Source organism: Pinus tabuliformis, chromosome 6, assembly GCF_031772625.1.
Source record: "Pinus tabuliformis cultivar Carrire ecotype Pingquan chromosome 6, CPIR1, whole genome shotgun sequence".
In the NCBI taxonomy this organism is placed as follows: domain Eukaryota; kingdom Viridiplantae; phylum Streptophyta; class Pinopsida; order Pinales; family Pinaceae; genus Pinus; species Pinus tabuliformis.
Window position 1 is genome coordinate 1455599651 of NC_142292.1, and position 21156 is coordinate 1455620806.

Here is a 21156-nt window from a genome sequence, read left to right on the forward strand (position 1 = left end):
ACAGTGAAAAACCATTTGTCAATACTTCAGGTTTTACAAAATTCCTATAAACAACTATATCTACTTGGTAATCTAAAAAATATCAAAAAATTCACAATCTCATATATTAGTCAGAAGAGGCCATCGTCAAAGTGAATCAAATACCAAGAATGATCTATGTCTGCTAAAACCTATAATCACATTGTTTCCCTAATAGCAACTGAAAACTTCTATACCCAGTTGTTGAACTTTTGCAACCAATTATAAACCTTCAACAAGAAGTAGTTTTCTAACAAGAATTATTGCCATATCTTCCTTGGTTTTACGAGGAAAAGGAAATAAAATTTCATTTGTTGTCAAAGGTAAACCAAATTCATTATTTGCATACTTCCAAACCTAGGGTTTCGTATCCAAAGTAGATCCTAACCACATCAATGAAACAAACTTTGTTTTTATGTATCATCCAAACATTATGTACAATTACAGACTCACCTCTAATCCATTGTTTATAAAAATGTTGAATATTTTCATACATGATATACTGAATAGTTAGACAATGAAAATAGTTGTCATTGCTATTCTTCCATTTATATGCTTTTTGCAACTTATTTGAAAGAGCAATTTTGTCCCAACAATTAGACTTGTAGCATAAAGAACATGGTTAATACATATGATTAGACCAAAAACTAGTTACTACCAAAATTCAACCAAAAAAAATATTACTGCATAAAAATAGAATTAAAAACAAAAAATATAAAAACAAAAATTTCCCAAATTAAAAATAAATAAATGATAAACTTTTTTTTACCAAAATTTAGTGATTTTTTTGGTGCTAATACTAACATCACCATTACAACAAGATATTTTTCTAGTGCTAATACTGCCATTACAACAAGATATAAGAGGGATATAATGCAAAAAGTTTAATAATAATATGTATGTAGAAGATGGTCTTCAGACTGGTGAATTCATGATAATCAATGGGACTACAATCAAAATAATTGGATGTTATTTACTTTTTTACATAGATTGTCAAAATAATTGCATAAATCGGTTTTTTTTAACCAAAATTTAACAAAAACTTTGCTAGTGCTAACATTAGAACCACCATTACAACAAGATATCTTTCTAGTGTTGACAACACCATTATAGTAAGATACCTCAAGAGAGACAGAAAATCTAAAAAGTATGATAGTAATACGTATCCAGAAGATGGTATTGAAACTAGTAATTGTTCACGAATCCATAAGATTGTAAGGTCATTCTCATTATCATAATCATTGTCATCATCATCACATCCTTGTCATTGTTATTGCCATCATTACATTATCATCATAATCACCATTCATGCCATCATCATCATCATCATTATGGGCATTGTTTGCAATTGTTCATAATTGTAGATGTTGTAAGAAATATCATCAACCCAAAAAATGTGATCAGTGCTAGAAAAGGGTTGTTTAGGACACATTGATATACGTAAGAGAAATAACAACTCTATTTTTGAGAGATGATCGATGATGATCATCATCACCACCATTATCATCGTCATTGTCATTTTTATCATCCCCGTCATCATCATTAATGTAATTTCTATCGACATTGTTGTAATAATCATCATCATTCATGCCATTATAGTTTTTGATGATGACCTAGATGAAAATGATGATGATGACACCAAAGATAATGCTTATGATTATGACAATGACAACATCTAAAATTGGGAAGATTCGCCAACGTCATTAGCATCGTCATCATCATAATCATTGCCATCATCATCATTGTCATTGTAACCACTATCGTCTTTATCATCATAATCACAATTCATGTCATCGCCATCATCTTCATTTTCATCATTGTCAATATTATTGACATTGTCATCAATTGTTCATAATTGTCAATGCCATAAGGAATATCATCAATGCAGAAAATATGATGAGTGTTGGAAAAGGGATGCAAAAGCGAACATAGAAATGGGGGCAACAATAGAAGTAAAATTGGATGAAAAGTGGATACAACATAAGTAGATGCACAACAACATGAAAAACCTGACACAAAAGTGGATGCAAAAGTAGATGCAGTTGTCAATGCAAACTTGGATGCAAACATGAAGGCAAAAGTGGAAGCAAACATGGGTCCAATGGTAGGTGTAAAACTTGGCACAAATTGTGGTGAAACAAATGTGGATGCAACAACGGACACAAAAGCAGATGCAAAAATGGATGAAACAAAAGTGGATGCAATAGGGGATGCAAACGTGGAAGCAAATGTGGTTTCAATGGTAGGCGCAAGATATGGTGCAACAAAAGTGGATGTAACAATAGACAAAAAATATGCAAAATAAGATGCAAAAATGGATGTAAAAGTGGAAGCAAACATTGATGCAACAGGCAAAACAAAATTGGATGCAAAAAATGGATACAATTTAAGTAGATGCAAAAGTAGATACAAAACGAGATGCAAAACCCAATGCATAAACCTGACACAAAAGTGGATGCAATATTTGATGCAAAAGAGGATGTGAACATGGATGCAAAATTGGAAGCAAACGTGGATTCAACAGTGAGTGCAAAACATGGTGCAAATTGTGGCATAACAAAAATGGATGTAATGATAGATGCAAAAAAAGAATCAAAGTATGATGCAAATGAAGATGTAAAAAGGGATGCAAAAAGTGAAATTTAAAATGGGTGCAACAGTGGATGCAAAATTGTGTGCAAAAGTGGATGCAATAGAAGTCGATGCAAAAGTAGATGCAAAACGAGACACAAAACCCGATGCAAATCCTGGTCCAAAATTGGATACAAAAAGGGATGCAAAAATAGATGTAGTAGTTGATGAAAACCTAGACGCAAATGAGGATGCAAACGTGGATGCAAAATTATAATCAAAAGTGGGTGCAAAAGGAGGTGCCAAACTAGGCGCTAATTGTGGCACAAAAATATTAGATGCAATAGTGGGTACAATAATAGATGCAAAAGAAGATGTAAATATGGATGCTAAACAAGATGGAAAAGTGGATGCAACAAAAGTAGATGCAAAATTATATGCAAAACTAGACACAAAACTCGATGTAAAACTTGGCGCAAAAGGGATGCACAAATGGATGAAAAAATGGATGCAAAAAATGATTTTAAAAAGGATGCAAAAGTCGATGCAAAAGTTGATGCAAGTGTAGGTGCAAAAAGTGGATGCAAATGAGGATGCAAAAGTATGTCAAACAAAATTAGGTGCCAAACTTGATGCAAAACCTGGAACAAAACCTGGTGTAAAGGATGACACAAAACTTGGCATAAAATTTGGTGCAAAACATGGTGCAAAACCTATTGCAATACCTGGTGCTAAACTTGGTGTAAGATTTGGTGCAAAACTTGATGCAAATTTTGTGTCAAGTTTTGCACCATATTTGATAAATGGATGCAAATAGCACCAAAAATGGGCTCTAGATGCAAAAAAAGAAGTAAAAAGGAACGCTAATCGCTGGTTTTGTTGTAGTGATCGGACACCAGATTGTCCACACAGAGCTAAGCTTAAAAAATTCTTCAAGAATACAAAGACCTCAGCAGTATTAACTGATCCGTTTCCAAATCTAGGAACAAATCTGGTTGACAGTGGAAATGCTTCCCCGTCTCAAGTGCTAATGTTGTCAGTTTCAAAAAAACAAAATGATACTTTGATATCGACAAGGAACAAAGGTTATGGGAATCCACAGCTGTCGAACAACAAGGATAAAGATCAACCTAGTAGTTCGACAACAACTTCGACAGAAGTTGCGCCGCCCATAATTCCTGAACTGACAATAAAACCGCCAAAGGGAGTAGTACAGAAGTCGACATTTAATCCTCGTGCTAGAGCAGCACAGCATTATAATATAGTGGAAGATTTGGCCCAATTGCCATCCGCTATGTCGACTCTTGAGGTACTACAAAATTGCCCATCCCAAAAGCAAGCTTTATTATCAGCCATTGGAGGGGATCGACCCAAAGGATTCCAATCTTGTATCCTTCGATCATAAAGGATATGATCCTCAGTTACCAGCTCAACTAGCTTTCCTCGTTCAAGTGAAAGCCCTCAACAAAACTATTCATCGAACAATTATCGATGAGGGGGCATCTACATGTATTATGTCGATGAGTTGCTGGAAAAATTTAGGATCTCCAACCTTGTCGCGATCTTCAACGACATTAAAAGCATTTGACGGACGAACATATACCCCATATGGTGTTCTAAGTAACATGAAGGTTGAACTAGGAGGGAAAACAGTAGAAATAGATGTTGAGGTAATCGAGGAAATCTCAATTACAACATCCTACTGGGAAGACTATGGATATATGCCATGGCTGCTATTGTGTCGACCTATTTTAGGAAGATTGCATTTCCCTTTCAAGGAGGGATTACAATCGTCGATCAACAAAACTTCCTCCCCAATGGTTCTCAAGTTACGAGAAGCATTCCTATGATCCATGGAAGCCCCCATTCGCTTCAAAATATCAGAGTAGGCCTACTAAAAGACCCTGTATTAATGGGAACTTTTGCCCTTCCACCTCCAATCAATTTGGCAAAAGTAGCGTCAGTAGGAACCTGCAACATGATATCTTCTAAAAAGATCTCAGAAAACGATATCGACATGGATCATGCGTAGGTTTTGCCTCCAAGCCCAACAAAAATATTGTAGCAATCAATGTTCCTAGCCTGGGAGGCAAACCCAAATCAACGCTCATCAAGCATTTGGATAGATAGGTCTAAGGAATATGGCACCCCTTCAGATCCTTGGTCAAGAGTGCATGTCACCGACGAAGGAATTGTTCAATCAATGGTAATTGAAGGGGCACCATGGGATGATTACCACCATCGTTCCCTTCTTCCGGATTGTGAAGAAAATACTCCTGATGACCTTTATCATCCTTCAGTTTTTTATTTTCTATCAAATACTATAAAAGCGGTGGATTCCGAGCGAAACTTGTCCAACATTGAAGAGACTATCGCCATAAATATCTCGACCAAAACAGATGTTGTAGAGAATATTTATGTTGGCAAATGTTGTTCTCCTTCAGAACTGGAAATATATAACGCTCTTTTTCACGAGTTCAGAGATGTCTTTGCTTGGTCATATAATGAAAAGCCAAGCATTGACTTGAGTATCGTTGAACACGAAATCAAGATGTATCCAGATGTCAAACCAGTACGACAACGGCTACGGCAGGTGCACCCCAAGAAAGCCGCTGCCATTAAGGCAGAAGTTGAAAAACTTCTCCATGCTGGTTTCATTTACCCGGTTCCTCTAACCGATTGGGTATCGAATATTGTCCCTGTTATGAAAAAACAAGGAACAATTAGAGTGTGCGTCGATTATAGGGATGTAAATCAAGCTTGTCCAAAAGACAACTACCCTACACCCTTCATCGACCAGATAATTGATGAATGCACCGGATGTGAAATCTTTTCATTCATGGATGGATTCTTCGGGTATAATCAAATAAATATCTGCCCACAGGACCAGTCAAAGACTGCATTTATTTGCCCGTGGGGCACATTCGCATATCAAAAATTACCCTTTGGTTTAAAGAACGCAGGGGCAACATTTCAGAGGGCAATGAATTATGCCTTCCATGACATCAAAAACATCGTTCAACCATACCTTGACGACCTTCCAGCTCATTCGCGGAAGCGGACTGATCATCCGCAGCATTTAAGAGCGATATTTCTACGTTGCCGACACTACAAAATACGACTCAATCCACACAAATGTGTATTTTGTGTCAGTTCTGGTCGTTTACTTGGATTTATAGTCTCGAAATATGGGATTCGTCTCGACCCATGTAAGGTTCAGGCAATCATAAATTTTCCTCCACCTTCAAATTTGCTTCAAATTCAGAAACTCCAAGGGAAAGCAAACTTTCTGAGGAGGTTCATTCCAAATTACGCCGAACTTGCTAAAGGTTATACGCGTCTTTTGAAAAAGGAATTACCCTTTTTCTGGTATCAGGTTGCGCAAGATTCCTTTGATGCTTTAAAAGAATCCCTAATGAAAGCATCATTAATGTACGCTCTTGATTATCAAAAAGACTTTAACCTGTATCTGGCTGCAGCGGATACAACCATCGCAATGGTTTTAGTTCAAGAAGACAACGGAATTGAACATCCTATATATTATTTGAGTAAGAAATTAAATGATATAGAAGGAAAATATTCTTATGTTGAAAAGCTAACGCTCGCAGCTGTTCAAGCGATACAGAGATTTCGACACTATGTCCTCTTTCGAAAAACTACCATTCTGTCAGATTGCAACCCCGTGACTTATATATTGTCGCGACAGTTGCTGGCGGGCAAATATTCAAAATGGATAGCAATTCTACAAGATTTTGATCTGGAATTTGTAAAATCCAAGTCAAATAAAGCTCTGGTTTTCGCAGAATTATTATGCGATCTCCCATCGTCGTCCAACGATGAAACATCCGAAGAAACAATCGTGGACGAAAATTTGTTTCTGATATCTTCAAGCAATCAGTGGTATGGGGATATAATCATTTATCTCCAAACCCAAAAATATAGGCCAAATACCTCTCGCTCCGAACAAAAACGTATTCGATACCAAGCAAAAGACTACATGACCGTTGGTGATACACTTTACCGTCGTGGTATCGATACAGTTCTGAGACGGTGCCTCACCCATGAGGAGGCTGAAAAAGTCCTGAATGATTGCCATTCAGGCGCATGTGGGGGGCATCAATCAGGTTATGCTATAGCGCAAAAGAATTTTACGAGTAGGATACTTCTGGCCAACAATGTTCAAAGATTGCATAACCACAGTCAGAAGTTGCCATGCTTGTCAAATTTTCAATAGCAAAACCAGAAGACCACCCGCACCTCTACAGCCAATAGCTGTTGTCGGGCCACTCGCCAAATGGGGTATCGAGCAGTTTTAGTGCGGACTTCATGCTCGTTAAAAAATAAACATAAGCAATGAGCACATGTTCCTCCAGAGTTTAAGCTCATTAAAAAATGAACCAATTTCCGGTAAATAACCATCGTGAATGTAATACTTCAGCCTTTAAAGCCTTGGTCGTGTTTGCACCGTCACCTCCACTTTTACATTGGCCGATCATTCACCTCCATTTGATTGTTTACCCCTTCTTGAGGAACAACTGCGAAGAGTGATCTCACTAGCCATCCTTGTAACACTGCCGTGATTGGAAAATTCCAAACCTTACCTGGAATCAGTTGCTACCCATTTTATCACTCATTCCTCAAAAGATGAGTCTCCTTTAAGCTCTTTTCAACTAACTCGTAAAATATGAAAGGATTGCCGAGCCATTGGCCTCTCCAGCTCGTTAAAGGGACTGGAAGTGCTATCCCTCCTCTAAATTTTAATCTTTTTGGACCAGAGGGATTATTACACAAAAAGATCAAGCGCTTGTTTTGTTCGGCTCGTTAAAAGTATCGAAAATTCATCCCTTCTATATTGTTTTATACTTTTTCGGACTTAAGGGATTAGATGACAAAAAAGGAATTTTGGAGTTTCCTTTACGTTCCTTTTCAGACTCTCTAAAATTAAAAAGGACCGAGTTATCTTTGTCGTTAAACTTGTTAAAATTTAATAGCGACAAACTTGTCTATAGACGAGAACGAGTTTCACTATCGCTAGGCTCGTTAAAACATAGCGATGGGTTTGCCCGAAGGGAAAATTATAGAACAAGCATATGTTATCCTCCTCAAGCTTGACAAAAATAAATAGGTACTGGTCAGCAATGATTGGGGAAAAATTGGGAAGAAAACTTGAAGAAACTTTGTTGGTAGCAAGTCGCTCTTTAACATGACACTTTCACTCCGCATCCAAGTCGAGTTGGGTTGTTTCATTCACCGGTCACATCACCGTGGTCTCATCATACCATCCACATTTGGGGTTAATGCTACCAATCCATCATGTCAGTGTCGCCGATATGTTCAAGAGAAGTCATTCAGAGAATTCACTTGTGTCTCAGCCACTATAATACATTTACACTCCATTCTTTCATGACCACCACCCTGAACCTTATATCACCAGATCGTTTTCACCTCCATTAAAATCATTTGCTCCGTTCTATGTCATTGATGTGGGATTCATTAAGGCCCTCCTGTGATGGATCGCTTCTTGTCGACATCCACTCATTATCCAAGAATTCGATCTAGGAACACCCCATTCAGTACTTTGAAGCTTGCATGCCTCAATGGCAAGTTTCTCACTTCCGGCAACAGGTTTACATCAATGACCTTCGACCGAAAGATTTTGCGTGGTGTTCAACACCAAGTCCTTTATTCACACCATGTGAATTGTACTGCAGTACCTTGAGGGTCATTATCATTATTAGTGATTCCTCTCGCACTTGTTAACAGCTTACATCATTAGCTGGTAATCAAGCGATGTCTTTCCATGTTCGACTCCAGAACATCTCTCACATGGATAGACTTGTACTTTGAGTGAAGATCGAATGAGTTTGAAGACCCCGGATCTAGTTTCATCCATCCGGGCTGCGATATATATTCAGGGAAATAAAGACATTAAATGTACATCATTACTGCACAGATAATCATCCAATCAAAGGGATGATGGCTCTACCAGAATCATCAGTCTACACTCAAACGATTGTCTGTCCTATGTACATGAAAATGAATTTATAAAGCTGAGCATGGGAATGCCCGCCTCAGCTAGATCATGAAAATATTATGAAGATAATGTATTGTATTGTATCTTATTACAAGTCTCCTCCCAACTTGAAAGAACTTCGGATCCTCATAATAAAGCATTTCACCCGACATCAAAAGATTAACGACCTCATGCTTTAGGGGGCAACTGTTATAGACATTTTTGGGCACTACAACCCCAAGCATGAAATTTCCATAAACCAAGGGCTCCTAAGTCCCTAAAAGTGTTGTTCTAACCCCTAAAGGAACAAGGTCAACTGATTACAGCTTCTCCCAGAAGTTCTCCATGAAAAATTGCTCAGAATTGGTCAAAAGAGGATCATTTCAGCTGCTCCATAGGCAAAGTGCGTTGCATCTCACCTAAACACACTGTGTGGGTGCGTTGCATTTCAAAAATCCCTTCTATGGGGTGCAATGGGCGAGAAGTGACAAATGGCAGTGTCATTCCGTGAGGTGGAGAGGCATGGAAACTTCCAGAAACTTCTCTTGTGACACTTGCCTCTCTGAATTTGACCAAGGATGTGTAAGAGATCATCAATCTCCAAGTGGAAGAAATAACTATCAAAGGGAAGACACTAATCAAGTCACAAGCTGACTCATCTCCCTTACAGATATCTATATATGGATCCCTCATCCCAGAGATCCAGAGGCTGGAATTTTGCATATTGTAAGGAATTGTTGTTGGTTTCTTGAGACAAACATCAGATTGTTGGGTGATCTAAGCTTTGTATGAGGTGAAGAGGGGCTTCCTTGCCGAGAGGATGATGCTAGGTTAGAACAACTGGTTGTAACTCCCCTTGGCTCTTTCTTGTTTATCAATAAAATCTATTCAATTTTTCCTCCATACTCTTGTGTAATTTATGTTTGCTGCATTTGTATGGTCAATTTACATCTGATCCTAGATTATTTATGATTATAGATCCATGTTCTTGTATAGTGCTATGCTACTGTGATCTTACAGGTACTCTGTGAAGCTGGGCGTGCAAGGGAGCAAGTAGCGAAAGACTATCAAGAAAGAGAGGAATCGAACCAGGAGACTAGCGCAAGACAGAGGTTGGTCTTCTTTGTTCTTCTCTATCTATACTTCATAAAGGAAAAATGAAAGTAGCTTTACTTTGTTTGTTTCTAAGGCAGCTATGACACCTTAGTGGGATAAGCAGTTCTGAGTAGACACTTTTCCCTGTAACAGCTTCCCATACTGCTCTTACCATGAACTAGAATTGGTCTGGATCTTCATTTGCCACTCCTTTGAATACCGGTAGTTTGATCGCACTCGCCATACTGAAGTGTGGTGGTGGCAGAGATGGGGTTGGTGGAGATGGAGGTGAGGAGGATGAGACAGGTGGTGGTGTAGGTGGAGGTGGTAGGCGTGGAATTCGCTGCCTTATCAGACTAACCACGCTTCTCAAAGAGACTTTCGCAAGCTCTTCCTCGCTTTTCCGTGAGGGGGAAATTAAGGGGCTGGTTTCCAATTCTTCACTACTTCCACTTCTGTAGACCTTCCCACTTCGTGTAGTCCCAAACATTAATTTATTTGCATGACCTTCTTTTCACATAATAACATCTTAATCTAAGTGTTCAAAGGTTTAATATACTTACCTCGCGGTCCCTTGAGGACACATTTCTCCTCCTCACTATAGCTGACGATCATGTCTACCGCGAACTCAGTGCTAAATCCTCATATAATTTAGTCAAGCCAATGGTCCAAAGCTTGCGCGATCTTATCTCCTAATGTTTCTAGTCTGCGCACTAATTCTAGAGTCCACACGATTGGTTTGTCGAGCCTACACCTTCCTTGACTGTTTGCTAGCTTCGCAATCCACTCATACAGCTCAGAAGGAAAGGATGCAAAGAAAATCTCATGGATTTCCGTATACAAGTAGCGCTCCAACCATTGTTCCTTAGTTAGTCGCAGATTTTTGTTTTCTTGTGCGCGAACTCATGAATCTTCTTGTCCAACTACCCTTTAATTTCTTTCTTTGTTGGAATCCAGTGGCACGACATGAAACATCCCTTATGTAGATCCCAGTCCTAGCAATGGAACCATTTGTTGGCTTGTAGGGGCCTGACCCAGGTTCAGAGGTGATTTAGCCAAGAAAATCCCAGTACTATTGGCCCTTTTGGCAACATTCTATGGAGCGTAGACTGAGGTCTCACCTGAAGTAGTGTGGGAGGGTGCTAGAACCAGGTTTCTGCACCCTGGGGATGTCTGACGAACTTCTGGTGGTCTATAGTTTGACCCTGCATGCACGTCGCTACGCGCACCTATTAGTCCCTCGCACTTGTGATGTTTCCTTCGCGCAGCCCTACTCAGGGTGCAATCTATATTATACCCAAGTTCCTTGCTATTTAACCTGTTATTACCCAATTACTTAACTTATCTGTGTAAGACTAGTGATAATTAACAGTATATCCAGCAATCATATAACTGCGTGCGAAAAAAAAAATAGTATAAATGTAAAGAATGCAATACACAAGCAGATGCACCGAATTTGGAATCAACTTCTCTTCATTATTCTTCGTTCAAGGTTACAAACTTGAAACTGCCCTGAACACTTAGCTTCAGGGGTCCGTGCACTCAGCTTCAGACTCTACTAGGCCTCTGCACACTCAGCTGCAGAGTCTCTTCCTACTACTACGACCCAATACACTTAGACTCTTACTCTATGCTCTATCTTTGTGCCTTCACTTCTTAGTTGCTCTCTTGAAAACTTAGAGCCTCACTTTATTTATACAATCCCATAGGCTGACATGACATTACAGTACCTTTCAAAACTTAGGGTGAACAACCCTATGACTTAACCTATACTTCGTGCTCCACCCCCACAATTCGCATGTTAGAAAATTATATATTATGGAGCAATGGAACACATAAAATATTGCAGAAATATAAACACAGAAAATACATAAAACAAGAGAGACACATATATACGTGGTTCACCGAGTTTGGGCTATGTCCACAGAGAAACAACCAGTCCTTCCTTTTATATTATCCAGCAGACTAAACAGATACAACCTACAGCAGATCCACTGTAACACCCTCTTCGCTCTCAATATCCTCTCTCTTTCTCACTTAGAATACAGATCTATATAGACGCAATAAAATTCCCTCATATATAGTGAGGGGTTGCCTTCTAGGGAAAAAAACCCTAAATTAAACATAACTTCTACCGTCAGATCTCCACCTAATGAACAGCCCAGATTGACTAGAAATTACTATACTTTTACAAGGCAATTTTACATCTATTCTTAGCTTCGGGGGCACTACCCTCGAAACCCCCCGCTAGGGGGGGGCTCCCCAAAGGTCACAGCTGCGCCCCCCTAGATCCCCCCTGCAGCGAATATTTTTTGGGCGGCGTTGCTGCCCCATTTCAAATTGGGGCCCAATGTGGCAATACCTTCAAATACAGAAGATAATCAGGCTCCACACCCAACATCGCGGGGTTTTACAATACATTTGACCAAAACTTTGGCTTTGAGCCCCAAAACATGATGTGGGAGATTCCATGCACAACAACCATCCATGTCATACACATGTGTCTAAACTAGGATACCAAAAGAGAAAACATCAATAATATGATCTTAACTAAAACCAGTTCTAATACACATAAACATAGATATTATCATAAGCACATAACAACAAGGTCACCCAAACTAGGTCTATAGAATATAAGCATATACATAAGTTTTTCATGCATAATCTTATATCATTAGACCAATATCAACCTCTCTAAGTGTGAAAAAACTAACCTTGCCAAGGTGAGACACTACATTTGGGCTTTCACTTGTGATAATTTGACAACAATCATATATGGTATCCCAGTAACATGAAATGAGTGTCAAGTTTTTTTTCTTAAGCTCATGGTGGAAGTGGTATTTTGTTCAATAATGTATGATAGTGGACGTAGCTCATTACATTGTGCTTTGACACTCAATTTTATGTTGTGTGCACCTCAAGTTTGCGATGTGGGTACCTAAATTTTTTCTGTGAATAAACAATACATAGTCCTAAATAATAATAGTTACATAGCTAGGATCTCATTGTAGGCACAACCACTACTCTTTTCATTTTCTTAAAATAATAAAAAAGACAATAAGCTACTTACCAAAAAAAAAATTACTTCCCAATATACTACAATTGAGAGAATTTTATTTATTCTTTTACTACCGAAGAGCTTAAAAGATGGATATTTATTAACTAAAATCTTAAACTATGGATATTTCTTAATGGTTTATATTTCGGGATTTTAGGCATCTATGGTTCATTTATTTTGAGCTTAGTCTTATCTGGAAGGAGGTTTTCCATCGTTTATAATAATTTTTCTATTACACTCACTGAAGTTTTTCATTATGCCTTTGAATTGTTATGTTTTACTCTAAGTTTCATGGGGGATATTGATCAGTTTTATTTTGGGTATCTTTCATAAATTACTTTTAAATTTTTTGGATATATTGTAAATATTTTTGTGTTGCAAGATTTACTACTCCTTTTTGTGCCTTCAAGATGTTTTTTATGTTAATATCTAATAATTTATTGTGTTTTTTTTTGCATGGACTAGGACTATAAAGTCGCCACATCATAAAGTAATAAATAATTGGTATCAATAAAAGAGCTACCATGACTTCATTTATGCTTTCTTTCTGACTGCATCCATTTTATTCAGAAAGATGACTTTAGCATGCTAAGGGAAGAGATATACCAAAGTGAAATAGACTAAAAGGTAGAATGGATAAAAGCCTAAAAACAATTGATTTGGTAGCTATCATATGAATGGAAGAATAGGGAAAGCCTCAAATTTTATAAATACCATAAAGTAGAAACCCCAATTTTTTCTTAATTATTTGTATCTTTAATATGCTTTGTAATGCCCCTAGAAAATTTACTTTGTGACTCTTACATTAAATTATGATTGAAAGGTTAAGATGGATAAATCACAAAAGATATTGGTTTAAATAAATCTTTTTAATTTAAAAGAAAAACTATATTTGATGTGTTAGTATTCTTAAAAATATGTTAAGGGCTAACATGTGAGAATAACTCTTAACTATCAAGAAACAATTGAAATCAGTTATGTCTAGAAGGGGCCATAAAAAATAGAAGGAAAATCCTCCTTTTTCCATTATTATTGAATGATATATTGGTAGAGACAAACCACCAATACATTTACTTCATGACTGGAGATAGATGTCATGAGGTGCATTCTGTACAACAACACTATGAGGGAAAAAGGTAGTTGCATTCAAATGAAATTTAGTGGGAGAGAAATATTGGTTTAGAACCTAGAGGATTAGTAGGATGCTAGTCAATGGTTTAGGAGGAAAATTTTAATAGTGATTTATGTATAGTTCCTTGAAATATAGGGGTGGAACATGGTGGGAACTAACATAAAAGTTGGTTTAAGGTTACGAGGAGTGTAGAAACCTTTAAACTATTTCTGAGAATAATATACATAAGTACATGAATGATCTGATTTGTGAATAATAAAAGTTTTATTGGTCAGTTTATTTAGGAAAAACTAGAACAAATGGTTATTCTAAAATTAAATAGTTATTAAAGTGTAAATGGACAAATGAAATCTATATTATTACTGAATGAGGGCTTCACTGGGGAAGAATACCATACCACATGCATTCATATTGAGGGATATATATACCAGGAAAAAAGACATAAAATATTGAACATATAATAGGAGGTAAAGGGTTTTGATATTGCCATGTATAAAAAATGGAGCTCAAATTTAATGAAAAAATATAAAGGGGTATAAGAAATGTTAACAAAAAACTGGATACCTACAATATCTAGTGAAAGTAGTGGTTATCTTAATTAGGAAGGTGTATTGGGTTTGTATTGATAGGGGATTAAATAATGTGATTTTTAGAGGTATTTTCCAATATCTAGTCAAATTAAGGGTATTGTTTTGTATACCAGGAACACATTTGATATGTCAAAGGTTCATTAAGTGAAGCTCCCATGTGTTGCTAACCTTTGGTTCATAAATGCATTGTATGAGTGTATATAGATATTGTGTGATTAACTATGTTTTCTATAGGTAAAAGAAAGTTTCAGGTGCTAAGAAAACTTATACAGAGTTAGAACTTGAATACAAAACATCCTAAACTAGAATGTTGTTCTAAGGGAAATAAATTATATTATTAAAAGTATACATATACTTATATATAGTATAATATTAAGATAAGTAAGTAGGGAGGATATGCCCAAGGTAGTTGTGCAAGCCTATTGAGAACAATAATTGTTCTAAGGACTAAGGAAAGACAGACTTAGATAAAAGTAGGAATAGGGAACAGAAGACCAGGATCAGTCCCCCATCAGAGGGTTCCACTAGTTTGTTGGCCTAGTTATTATGTGTAAACTAAATATGGTATTTGCATGCTAGAAGCAGAACTGAAATAATACATTTAGAATATTTTGTGAAGCTACAATACATAAATATATTTATATATAAGAAAAACTAAGCAAAGAAAGGGAAGTAAACTGTGTTGTCGACTTATCAAAAAGTTACAGGACAAACTGGTAAAATGGAGAGAGATAATATACCAGTATTTAATAATTTAATATACAAAGGATTTGTCAAAAATTATTCCTATAGGCTTGAGCCCGATTTGTTGAAAACAAAATAATTAATTCTCGAAAGTAGCCATATTTAGATATCATTCATAATGCAATTTACAGAGAAATAGTTAAATATGTTTCTAGAAATGATAATCGTAACCCTTTAGGTCCCCCTTGGGGCATCAAAAATGTTAAAATCCGTTACATAAATAATAATCCTTCTAGGGAAGGGAAGCCCTCATGTAGTTAATAGCAATGTCTGAGAGATGTGTAGAAAATAGTCTATTAAAAACAGGGATTTTTCCTTAACAATATTTAAAAAAATTCCATTGAAAGAAAAAGTCACCTACAACTATATTAAGGCCTCATTTCTAAGTCGAAACCCTAACATACATTATGGCTAACCAAGAGTAGGTAGTAGGCGATTACAATGACAAAAAATTGACAAAGATTAAAAGGGTGAATAACAACCTGTAGTCGTCTCAGAAAAGAAAAAAAATGAAAGAAATCAACTCTTCAAACCCTTCAAGTTAGCTTGCATCTACAGAAAACATGGTGCCATTGGAGCATACCTATGAGTAAAATTGATGGAGGTCAATAACTATTCTTGTTTCTAAGAGATTTCATTGAAAGGAAAGAAAATTAACCATCTAGGGTTAAAAAAACAAATATACCTATGGATATAGAACAAAGATGTCATATTCCTTCCATGGATAACATTAAATTAGTCCTCACCAACATGCCATTTGAGGAGATGAGTAAAAACCCTTGAGAAATAACAATAATAGGGATAGGTTTTTTGTTCAAATTACCTTCAGAAAACTCACCATAATAAACCTCTTGGAATGGTCAAAGTTGAATTGAAAATCATGTGAATGTTTAATGTTGTGACCACAAGATCCCTTTATGTAGAGTTATGACACTTATGTACATAGTTGAGGAGGGATTAAAGAGGAATTTTGAGGAAAACAACTATATACACTAAAAACCCAAATAAAAAGCAAAAAGGGAGAAAAATTTTCAAAGAGAAATTACTAAATAACTGAATCAAAGCTACACTAATATCATGCATGTGATCACATTATAGCTTGGTTGGTTATCTAAGAAATACCAACAATATATTGACCATAATTCCTTCACAAAAAGGCTAAAAAACCCTTTAGTTATAATAGATATTGAAAGAAATATGTAGAGTTGATTTGCACAATTCATGTGACATCAAAATGAAACAATGACAACAAGGTGTGGCAGTATAGTTACCCTGACCATAACTGATCTGAATTGAATCCTTAAACATTTTCATGACTGTTTCAAATTATGTCAGGCTTCAAAATCTTATGAATAATGAGCTTATTAGAAATGACCTATGGACAAGGGTAATTTGTGGCCAACACGGAACAACGAGGACCCTCGATCAAAGCGCGCTGATCATTGGCCCATGGAGACCGCGCATGGATGCAAATTGGAAATCGGAAGCCCAAATGCAAAAACAGAAGTAGTTTTTGAGTATCGCAAGGCAAAAATCTCAGTGAAGGAAAGCCCCGAGTGCTCGATCATGAGGAAAACTGAAAACCATGAGGAAATCGTTAGAAGGCGGGTCCCACACCCAAAATCAGTAGGATAATGCGTGCACTTCGAGCGGTAAGCGAGTTTGGCTGAGTTCAACGTAATGCCACACACTGGGCGATGTGTGTCTAGCAAATGAGAGAGAAAACCGCTTACATCGCGTGAGTAACAGTCAAGCAACTTACTTGCGCGATATAGACGGAGACTGTAGGATCTGGAGGCTCCAGATCAACGACGCAGAATTAACCTGATGGATAACTAGATTCGATGGGGAAATAGACTGAGGCACATAAAAATTTGAGGTCTGGCATGACCGATGAGCTGGCAGAAGAATCAATTTCGCGAGAAAAATCCTGGATTAATGGAAATAATGACTGTTTAAAGAAAACTGACACTCAGTTTGTAAGGCGAAAAGTGGCCACCTCTCTGTGCAACATTACACAATGATGATGACATAGAGCAGGGGAATTCCAGTGGATTGAGGCACGTGATCCAGAGAGTCGGGAAGAGGAAATGAACATTCAGAGAGTAGATTGGCTTTAATCCATGAACAGACAAAGAGCAGAGGAAACAGAAGTAGAGAAAAAGAAGTGAATTGCAGAGAACAGGGAAGCCGAGCTAACCTACAGAGCAAAGGTAGCATCAAGCAGACAGAATAGAGAGTCTCCAAGAGCTTGTGAACTCCAAAGAAGGCTTGAGAGGTTCAACCAACTCCTTTGTGTAGACTTGTCAAGTATTGAGCACCAAATTGGACTCATACCACAGAGACCAGTCGAGGTCGAGATTCAGTAAGGGGAGTCTGTGTACTCTAGAGACTTGGGGTTTTCAAGCACAATCCTACTGATCATTCTCTATTAAGTGAGACTCAAATTGAGCTCCTTATTGTAAAATCTCTACTTTAAGACACAATAGAAAAGGCCACCAGTGAAGGCTGGACCAGGAGACGTAGCCCAGGAGGATTGGGTGAACTCCTGATTAAATTTGTTGTGTTTTTTTTGTATTTTCTTGTTGTGTTTCTCTTATTGTTCCAAGTGCCTATGTATTTCACAATCTTATTGATCCGTTGCTTAAAATAACATAGGCACACCCCAGCACATGGGTCTGTAATACCTTCATTAATTAACTGAGATCATTCACGAGTGATTTTCAGATCAAGTGGTATCAGCTCTAGGTTGTTTAAGGTTAGACAAGCTTGTGCTAGATTTTGTTGTTGAATGCTAACTAGATCAAAGCTTAAATTAGGAGAAGGAGAGTTGGTTGAGACTAACCCAGAAATTGGAAGAGTCTATCCTCAGAAGAAAATGTCAGAGGAAAGTCCCTTGGGGCTAGACCTTCAATTCATAGATAGTTTCCTGGCCATGAGTTCCATGGTAGAGGAAATGTATAGGGAATTTAGGAAACATAAAGATGAGGACTCATCAGGCTCCAAGCAAGGTAAAGGAGAAGAAGAATCTCTCCTCCATGACCACTCAAAAGGCAAAGGGAAAGAAGAAAGCTTTCTCACACCTCCTAATAGCCATAAACATAAAAAGAAGATATCTTTGATTAAATTAGATGTTAAATTTGATTTACCAATATATGATGGAGAGTTGAATGGAGAGAAGATGGATAATTGGATCAGACAAATTGATGTTTATTGCAGAGTGCAGAGTATCGACTCAGACAAGAGTAAGATTCAGCTGGCCAGCCTACTCCTTAGAGGCACTGCCTTGGTATGGTGGGAAGGCAGGACACAAGCTGACATGAAGAAACATGGTAAGATTCTTTCTTTCTGGAGTGAATTTGTTTCTGTAATAAAAAAGCAGTTCTATCCACTAGCTTACATGTAGCAAGCCATGATGAGCTAGCAAACTCTTCGCGAATTGAAAGGGCAAATTGTACAGGGTTACACCCAAGAATTTAGGAAGAGAGCTTTGATTCTAGGAATTTCATTAGACTCACCTGAGACTCTGTTGAAGTACATAGGTGGTCTACACAGCTACATGAGGCCCACTATCATCATGTTTAATCCCACTAGTATAGATGAGGTATCTGTCCAAGCTACACATCTAGAAGCTAGAGGAAAGAATGGGAACCCAGAGGTTGGAGGATCATCCAAGCCCATTGCAAGCAAGACTAAGGAGAAAAGAAAACAAAAATGGAAAGAGAGGAAAGCCAACACTGCACAGAAAAGAAAGTCTTCATGCACTCACTGTAAGAAGGATGGGCATGATGATGAGCACTGTTGAATTTTGCATCCGGAGCTGAGACCTAAGAAGTTCGAGGGCAAGAAGAAGCAGACTGTTGCAGCTATTCAAAATATTTGGGGTTGGACTCAAGAGATGAAACAACCATTGCAGCGACAGGTATAAAAAGTAACAATTTTGAAGCATCTACTAGTAATTTTGCACAATCTATTAATGATGAGGAAAATGAGAGAAAAAGACATGAGCTTTTCCATATTCGAGTCATTTCCAAGCATCAAAAGATTGATACTTTGTTTGATAGTGGCTCACAAGTAAATTAAATTTCTACAGCAATTGTAAAGAAGTTGGGATTGCTGACTACACCTCACAAGAAACCATACCCATTAGGTTGGTTAAGTGATAAAACACAACTACAAGTGACTAGACAATGTAAAATCAAGTTTTCTTTTGGGTCAACATTTGTAGATGAGGTTGAGTTAGATATAGCTCCTCTGGATATATGTGGAATTGTTTTAGGAAGTCCTTACTTGTATGATAGAAAATCTGTTTTCTATAGAGCTAAGAACAAGTATCTACTCGTTAAAGATGGAATCGCATACTTTGTAAGAGCTCATAAGCTCAAGAATAATTATACTCTCATAAACTCAGGGTAGATGAAATGAATTGTAAATTCATGCAAACAATTCTTACTGATGGTTGTAAAGGAAAAGAAACTTGATAAAACCAATTTATTTGAGGGTTGTGATGCTAAACAGCAAGCTGATTTAGAAAAAGTTGTTTCAAAATATGATATCTTGTTTCAAGAACCTAAAGATCTACCACCTAAAAATGAAATAGTGCATGATATTAATTTGCAGCAAGATGCTCCATTGCCTAACATCGGAATGTCCAGGTTGTCTGCTTTAGAGAATGCAGAAATCAAGAAGTAGGTGCAGAAGTTGCTTGAGAATGGATTCATCAAACCTAAAACATCACCATGTGGGTCTCCAATCGTTTTGGTGAGAAAGAAAGATGGCTCATGGAGAATGTGCATTGATTACCGAGCACTAAATAAGATAACGATCAAAAATTGTTACCCCCTTCCTCCCATAGATGACCTATTAGATCAATTGAAAGAAGTTGTTTATTTTTCCAAGTTAGACCTGCATAGTGGATATCATCAGGTCAGAGTTGCAGAACAAGATGCATGGAAGACTACTTTCAAAACAAAGCAGGGATTGTATGAGTGGCTGGTTATGCATTTTGTCTTAACTAATGCTCCTGCTACTTTCATGAGAATAATGAATGATGTATTCAGACCATTTCTTGATGATTTTATTATTGTATATCTGGATGACATTCTTATATTTAGCAAAACGTGGGAAGAACATTTAAAGCATGTTAAGTAGACACTAGATGTTTTGAAAAGAGAAAAACTTTATGTAATAAACTCTCAAAATGTGAATTTCGCAAAACATCTTTGAATTATCTAGGTCATATAGTAGGGGGTGGTGAATTGAATATAGATCCCTCTAAGGTGGCAGTCATTGTAAAGTAGCCTAAACCCAAGTCTACTACAGAAGTTAGAAGATTCTTAGGAGCAGCACAATATTGGAGAAAGTTCATTTCTAAATTTTCCTTAATTGTAGCTCCCTTACATGCTTTAACAGGACTGAACAAGGTGTTTCAGTGGGGGGGAAAACAGCAGAAAGCCTTCAACACCTTGAAAGAAAAGATTAGTACAGCACCAGTACTAGCACTACCTGATCTTCAAAGACCATTTGAGATCCAAACGGATGCCAATGACTATGCCATGGGAGTAGTGTTGATACAACACGGTAAACCCATATGTTATCATTCTGAGATATTTAATTTTGCAGTAGTTAACTATCCAACATATGATAAAGAATTGTATGCATTAGTACAGAGTGTGAAAAAGTGGAAACATTACTTAATGGGAAAAGAGACAGTCATACATACTAATCATGAACCACTTCAATATCTACACTCAAAAACTAAGTTGCAGCAATCAAGACACTATAGGTGGATGGGTTTTCTACAACAGATTCATTTAGCCATCAGATAGAAAAAGGGCATACACAATAAAGTTGTAGATATGTTGTCTAGACCTATTATAAATGCATCCACTATACTTAAGAATAATTCAGTACTGCATGAGAGCTACATTGAACA